General features: G+C 54.1%; 1 long non-coding RNA gene across 1 annotated transcript; it reads right to left on the bottom strand.

The window, feature by feature from the left end:
• Positions 1–228: 228 nt before the first annotated feature.
• Positions 229–1719, bottom strand: LOC123083592 (uncharacterized). Its single transcript, XR_006439329.1, has 3 exons — positions 1473–1719; positions 610–1395; positions 229–526 (listed from the first exon to the last, which is right to left on the bottom strand). It is a non-coding gene; the product is annotated as an uncharacterized lncRNA (long non-coding RNA).
• Positions 1720–7778: the final 6059 nt, after the last annotated feature.

Consider the following 7778-nt stretch of genomic DNA (forward strand, 5'->3'; position numbering starts at 1 on the left):
ACCCTTTCATTTCCTCATTACTGTGTTGAGTGTTTGTTCATATCTGTGTTTGAAGACTTTGACTGAAGACTTTCTCAATTTCCTCTGTTCAAATTCTTAAGTCTGTTTGTCTTCATCTTGTGTTATCCTGTGATTACGCTTTCTGTACTCTGTGATTTTCTTCAATTCATCATGATGACCATGCTTGTATTCTGTTATGCTTACTCTTGAGTACTTATTCCGCTGCAAGTAGTTCTTCGCTAAGGAATTTCCTCACCGGCAAATTCCTCAGTGAAGAATTCATAAAAATCACCTATTCACCCCCCCTCTAGTCGATATAACGCACTTTCAGCTCCTCTTCTTGTGTTGGCTCCTCTTGATGTGTTGCCTCCTCTTCATTGGCCTCCTCATGTATGTCCTCTTCGTTGCAGAGATAACGACGTTTACGAGCTCTGCCGGCGCAGCTACCAGGTGCAAACACATCACTGGGCTGAGCACCATGGCAAGAAAGCATAGCTGCCATCTTATGTAACCGCTTCTTGAACTTCTACGACAACACAAAATATGCTATGATATGAGATGCAAATAACTAATCCGTGAAAAGAAGCTTTTATAATGTATTGCTCATACCTCCATCGTGCTCCTAAGAGTCCTCTCAGATAATGCACCACCACGGGGATGACTCAGTGCTACATTGGCATCGTTGACGCACATAAGCAACTCTCTTCCCTGCAAGTCATGAACACACCAAATTTATGTATTTGAAAGAACATTATATAATGCAAGTGTGTTAGAATTGGCTCATTAGACTGCCATTTCGTCATGCATAGGTGCATAGCCAACGTGAGCCCCTCTTGTGTCTCTCACCGCCGTGTTGAATGTATGAAAACCTTCTGCAGTCTCCAGGTCTTCAGACACCAATTCCGACCATTCCTCGTGAGTCCAACCGGGCTTTAGCTTTAACCGGTAACGACCCGCATACCACGCTTGATACTTCTGATATGCTGACTGATTGTGAGCTCTACTCTCTAATTCCACTAACATGTCTCTTCGATTCCAAAATTGCATCCACTTAATGTGTTTGTCTGCCCAATCATCTATGTCCTGATTGTTCCTTCGATCGAACCTACAAATGAGCCACGTGACAAAGCATGAGCAAACATAGACTTATTCAATTCTCTACTACATACTCAAAGACATGGTTGCTCATCGATGCAGAGATAGCATTTCCTCCTTGCTCTCATCAATTGGAATAACTTGTCTTCTTCCAAATTGTCTTTCCACACGGTCTACGAAGTGCCACTCGACCGCAAAGAGGCATATCATTGGGCACCTCGCCCGCCAAAGATGGCTATCACGCATGCACATCTCGTTAAGAGAGAAGCCACGATCATCCACATAAGGCATCCAATGGACCTGCAAAACAAAGAGATACATTGTTAGATACAAATTTCATTCTTGAGTACATTTTGTCTCATTGAACTTCTCAATACCTGCTCAGCAGTCAAGGTGTCTAGCTCGTTCATATAGCACTTGTATCGCACATGCAAGCTTCCTGTGTACACCGTCACCCATTCCCAATAGTACGAAACCGTAGGGAGCCGATATGGATCATCATCATGCGCCCCATCATGATTACCAAGTGGGTTTGGGTGTTCGGGGTTCTTGAAATCGGGTCGTCCAACCGGGATCCGCTCCCACATCCACACGGATAGGGTCCAAACAAACCCAACCAATGAGGATGTATCTCCCTTCCTGCGACACGCCAAGTCAAGCTGCAATCAAACAAACATGTTAGATATGGAGGCGCATGACAAATGCAAGATAAATGGTTGCAAATATCTATTACCTGACGATACAAGTATGCTAGTGCGGCCGAACCCCAGCTATACTGGGTATCCCCCTGTTCAAGAATTCATCCGATTAACCAATTAACTTGCCAATTAATCCCTACTCGTATGGTCACCGAGTAGCCGATTAACTGATTAATCGCCCGAGTAATTGATTAAATGGCCGATTAACTTGCCGATTAGCCTATTAATCCCCTACTCGTCAGCCAACCGAGCAGCTACCAGTTAACGATTTCCTCAACAATGGGTATCCCAGTTAGTGAGTAGCTCCAAAAATATCCAGAGGGCTGAGTTCCCGGTTGCGTCTGAGAAGACTACCTTAGTTTGTACATACCAAAGACAGGCCTGCGCGTACTGCTGCACAACCAGGTCATTCGCACCCTCAGGACATGGATTGCCTCCTCCTCTGTCTTGTTTTAGCCAAGCATGCCTCACTTTCGAGCCCTCGGCCTTGCCTGGCAGAGGGGGATCGGGCACAACACCAATTAAAATGCCTGCCCGTTGTCGCCAATTAGCGGTGCTGACACGACCGGTAACAGCTCGTCCGTTGATAGGAAGGCCGCTTATCATAGCCATGTCCTCTAGGTTCATCGTCATGGGCCCAAATGGAAGGTGGAACGAGTGAGTCTCGGGCCTCCAACGATCCACAAGTGCGGTCAGCGCCGCGTGGTTCACCGGCGGAGGGCGTCACTTAAACTGCAGCACGAATGGGAGAAGACCCAATCTCCGAATGTACGGCTCGTACCACGCGTCGTAAGGAAAGTCATCACGTTATGACCCCTCATGCGCATAGCAACTACATGCTGCAAATAAAGTGATTTTTTTATCAATACAAGAACACAAATGAGAAACAACGAAAATTGATAAGTCTTGCTTCTTACCTTTCCGTTCTCAATGGCACGAGCACGATGTTCCTTATCCCACTCCTGGATTAATCCGTCATACCATGGTCCATCATCATCCGCCATCCTACCAAACAAATCACAAACATCGTCTCCAAGTTATGCCATATGAACACACCATTCTTCTCAAACATAACCACATCATTTCTTTCTTCTTCATATGCACACATAATTCTTGTCAAACATACCAACATCATCTCAATCAAATAAATTTGTCAAATAATATGGTGTCACATATGCAAATACATATCATCTAGAGTACCAAATTTCACCATATCTTTTGCAAATAGAGTATGCCAACAATAGGATTATCTACACATAGAGACATCATATTTAAATTCAACCGTATTGTTATACCACATACACACATCATCTATCAAACCAAATTATCAAACAGGTCTATTTTACATACAAAAATCATGTATTCATCACCCCTCTTAGTTCAATTGTTTTTCCTATGGACAACATATGCACAAAATGGAATTGATTTTGCCTACATGTTCAACTACACATCATCTACTACCTAGCAAATCATCTATCAACTACGAACTATTTCCTAAAACAAAGAAACCATCTACTAATTTAACATCACCTAATGTGAAATAATGCATCCAAAAAGAAAGGGAAAAAATAAAACAAATTGGAGGGAAGAGGGGAGAATACCTCAAGGATGCTTGGGGGCCTCAGATCCACAAATTTGGGTGGAGGATGGAGTAGATCAAGGGGGGTTTTGGTGTAAGGGAGAAAAGGGGCGAGAGAGAAAGAGCTCTCTGTTCTTCGGCCGCCGTCAGGGAGAAGTTGGGGATGAGTGGGCTGGGCCCGTGGGGTTATCCAGTTACCATTCCTGGCGTCTGGCCCCTTTGCACGTCATATGGTCAACGGGCAGGCAGGCAGTGCGGGCCAGGGGCCAGACGCCAAGGTTCATGGCGTCTGCTTCGCAACCCAGACGCCAGGGATGTTGGCGTCACCTAAAAAGGTCATAAACGAATTTTTTTTCAAAACAAGGTCAAATCGGGATTTTGTTAGCCACATAGGATAGAACAGTAATTTTGTACTGGCATGGGGGCTAGCTAGCTAGAGGCATGGTGGGGGTGTCATGCATGTCCCCTGGGCACTTTATAGAATAGTGCCAAGGGGACAGGTACACTGTAGATGATGCCATGGTGTGGCTGTCTTGTCGGTGTCACGCCGGGCTGCAGTCGGCAGCCGGCTGGTTGGCACAGTCAGCAGCCTGCCGTGTGGAGCAGTCGGACGGGGATCCGGCTGGAGCGGCCGGGCAGTCGGACTGAGGGGCTTTGCTAGCCCCAATGTCTGGAAATGTTGTCTTGCCGTCTTCGGGGTACCCGTAGTCAATTACCCTGACAGTAGCCCCCGAGCCTCTGGGCAACTTGGCAAAGTTGGGCGGAGGTTTTTTAGCGGGTGTTGATGTAGAAGATGTCGATGACGACCGGCTGTGGACCGCAGCCGGTGCAGCTTGCTTTCGGCGGGGGCGCGCAAGCGCACTCGCCGAGTGTAGCCTTTGAGCCTCCGAGCGAGGAGGGGGGGGGTTCCCCACGAAAATGATCATGCAAAAAGACAAAGTTTGTCCATGCAGATATATCAAATGTTTGCTTTTAGCATTACAAGTTTTATGCGGAGGGTGCCGACTCGTTTCGTCCGAGCCCCCTTAATCTTTTTCGTGTTCCCGTCGCTCTTTGGCTTGTGCTCTTGCCCGGACAACCGCTCTGCGGTCTGTGGCTGAGAGTGGGCCGCGAAGTGGAGTGTACAGTACTAAGACTCTGGGAGCAGATTCAACAGAGTAGATACTTGTAAAGGAAACGGCCGGGTCGCCCGAACCGTTTTTCTTCCCGGAGGTTTTTCGCGTGGGTGGCCTCCAGTGTTCACTTTTACTAGCCGGACAGCCGCTCTGCGGTCTGTGACTAAGAGTGGGCCTTTGGTACCGCACACACTACTAAGCCGTCTACGGGAAGTAACGTCTCAGGCCAAGCGGCCAGCCCCCGAGCCAACTCTGGCTGGCGCCGGGGCAAACAGTGATGCAACTGTAATGAAATGTGGAGATAGCCCTCCGAGCATCACTCGAGATTATCCGTACTCGCGCGGTGCAAAAATATGTGGGTGAGGAGCTCACATTACTTTTGGCGCAGTCAAGGGTTGACGAAGACTCGGCGCTTGCGGAGCGCGGCGGCGCACCCGCTGGGTGTAGCCCTCGAGCCCCCGGGTGCTCGAGGAGGGTCCAACCGGTCGGGCTTGACCGACCAGGGGGTGAGCGGGACGCGACCGCCGGATAAAACTCTTCTTTTGTCTCTTGTTTTTGTTTCTTGCAATCTTCCTTGGGGGCGCGCCAGCGCATACACTGGGTGTAGTCCCCGAGATTCAGGCCGACTGCTAAGCAGTCGGGCTGGATCTCCTGGCAACTACTTTGCTTTCTTTCTCGCGGGGGCGCGTCAGCGCACCCGCTGGGTGTAGCTCCTGAGATTCGGGCCGACTGCTGAGCAGTCGGGCCGGATCTCCCGGTAACTACTTTGTCTTCTTCTTCACGGGGGCGCGTCAGCGCACCTGCTGGGTGTAGTCCCCGAGATTCGGGCTGACTGCTGAGCAGTCGGGCAGGATCTCCCGGCAACTACTTTGTCTTCTTCCTCGCGGGGGCGCGTCAGCGCACCCGCTAGGTGTAGCCCCTGAGATTCGGGCCGGCTGCTGAGCAGTCGCCCCGGATCTCCCGGCAACTACTTTGTTTTCTTCCTCACGGGGGTGCGTCAGCGCACCCGCTGGGTGTAGCCCCCGAGATTCGTGCTGAGGCTCGATCACCCAGACGACGAGTGGACAGGCAGCCGTGCCGGCGCTCTTACCGGCCAGACGTTGAAGCGGGCAGGCAGGCCGGGTCGCGTCAGTGGCGAAGCAGGCGAACGGACAGACGGGCATTTTTTTTCTTTTCTTCTCTTTGTCCAGCCGACCTCTTTCTCTCTTCTTTTTTTTTCTTCTCTCGAGCAGCCGGCATCTTTTCTTTTCTTTTGTCCGCCTGCTGAACAGCCGGCTTTGTCTTTTCTTTCTTTCTCTCCGCAGGCGGTAGAATGCGCGGGCGTCGCACCCGGCCTAGGCAGCGGGCGGGAGCCGGCCAGCTAGCTGCAGCGGGTGCGGCGGAACCAGAGCCTGTGCTGGCGACGGGAAACCTGCCTGGGGCCGGCGCGCGAAGGCGGGGGCGAAGAGACGCGGCCGGGTAGTCGGCGCTGGCTGTGCGGAAGCCGGCACGGGGCGCACGGAGATGGGCGGAGGCCGGCGCAAGGCAGCGCAGCGGGAGGCGGGGCGCGCGAGCGGTTCAGGCCGCCGGCGGCAGCCATGCGCGCGCGAGGAGGCCCCAAGCAGTGTCCGCGCCGGGCAGCGGGGGTCGGAGCAAGCAGCCCGGCGCGGCTTGGGGCGTGCAGCCCGCCTGGCCACGGGCGGAGGCCAAGGCGGCCGCAGAGGACGAGGCGCGAAGGCGGAGAGGGCGGCCGGACACGGCGTGCTGCAGGAGGTGCGCCAGCAGGCGGACGCGACGCGACAGCCACGCGGCGAGGGAGTGGGGGAGCCGGCCAGTGCGCGTGGAGGTGCAAAGCAGCAGCCGAAGGCGGCGTGCTGCGGGAGGCGGCAGAGCGGGGCAACGCAGGAGCCGGCCCCGACGCGCCGAGGCGGCCGCAGGTGAGGAGCAGCGACGGGGCACGGCAGCAGCCGGCTCGGACGGCGCAGCCGGCCGGAGCGACGAGACGGTCCTCGGGATGGCCGGACGAGGCAGCGGGACTGGCGCGGAGGAGGGAACTGGCGTGCGCGGACGCGGAGCATCCAGCACGAGGTGGAGCCGGCTGCGGCTGGTGTGAGCGTGAGCAGGAGCTGGCTGGGGCGACAACAGCAAGCGGAGCAGCAGAGCAGCACGGACGCGCAGTTGGTGGAGCGGAGCAAGGCCGGGCGAGCTCGAGGCATGCATCCACCGTCCATTGGGTTTGCTAGCGGAGCTAGCATGCACGTCGGCCAATCCATTGTGTCTACTAGCTAGCTTAGCTAGCCATGCACAGGAACCAGAGTTGGCCAGCTCGGCCGCGAGTGGAGGTCTGGTCGAGGAAAGGCCGGCCGCGGGGGCGCGACCGGAACGACCGCGGAGGCGCGCGGACGACCGTCCTGGAGCGAGACACAGCACGGGGCGTGCAGCCCCAGGTGCGGCGGCACGGCCGCGGCAGTGGTGACGAAGAGGGCGATGCCGACGACGAGGACGCACCGTCCCGCGCGGTCGTTCCGTGGGCGGGTCGATGTCGAGCCCGCGAACACTACCGGTGAGACGGCGCGACGCCACGGACGGATGGCCGGTGTCGCAACGGTGGTGAAGAAGGCGAGGCCGACGGCGAGGACGCGCCGCCCTTCGCGGCCATTCCGGGGGCATGTCGATGTCGAGCCCCCGACCGCTATCGGAGAGACGGCGTGACGCCGCGGTGGTGAAGACGATGATGGTCCCGCCCGGACTGCAAAACCAGCAGCAGCGTGGTAGCATAGTACCGCCCCACGGTGGGCGCCAACTGTCGTGGTATTCTCATGGGGGGTGGTGTAAGATGACAGATGCCACAAGGTGGCTTCGTGTGAGGGCAAGACTACTGCTAATAGGCCCGGGAGCGGGTATGCAAGTAGTACGCACTAGTTTACTCAGGTTCGGAGCTCTTCGAAGAGATAATACCCCTACTCCTACATGTCTGAGTATATAATGCATATCTGGTACAGTGCTTCTGGAGTTGTATTGGACTGAGAGCAGTAGCCGAGTGCTCACTGTCTCATATGTATATGTGAGCTAGCTAGTCAGTGGGCATGAGAGAGCTCCATCTCTCATATGTATATGTGAGCTAGCTAGTCAGTGGGCATGAGAGAGCTCCATCGTGAGTGAGCATGGATGTATGCGTGAGTGAGAGGGTCCATCCTGGATGGATGGATGGGGTCTCCTTTTATAGTGGGAGCTAGCTTAGAGAGTAAGCTAAGTAGTGGCATGGGGGCTAGCTAGCTAGAGGCATGGTGGGGGTGTCATGGTTGTCCCCTG

Source organism: Triticum aestivum, chromosome 4A (genome assembly GCF_018294505.1).
Source record: "Triticum aestivum cultivar Chinese Spring chromosome 4A, IWGSC CS RefSeq v2.1, whole genome shotgun sequence".
In the NCBI taxonomy this organism is placed as follows: Eukaryota; Viridiplantae; Streptophyta; class Magnoliopsida; order Poales; family Poaceae; genus Triticum; species Triticum aestivum.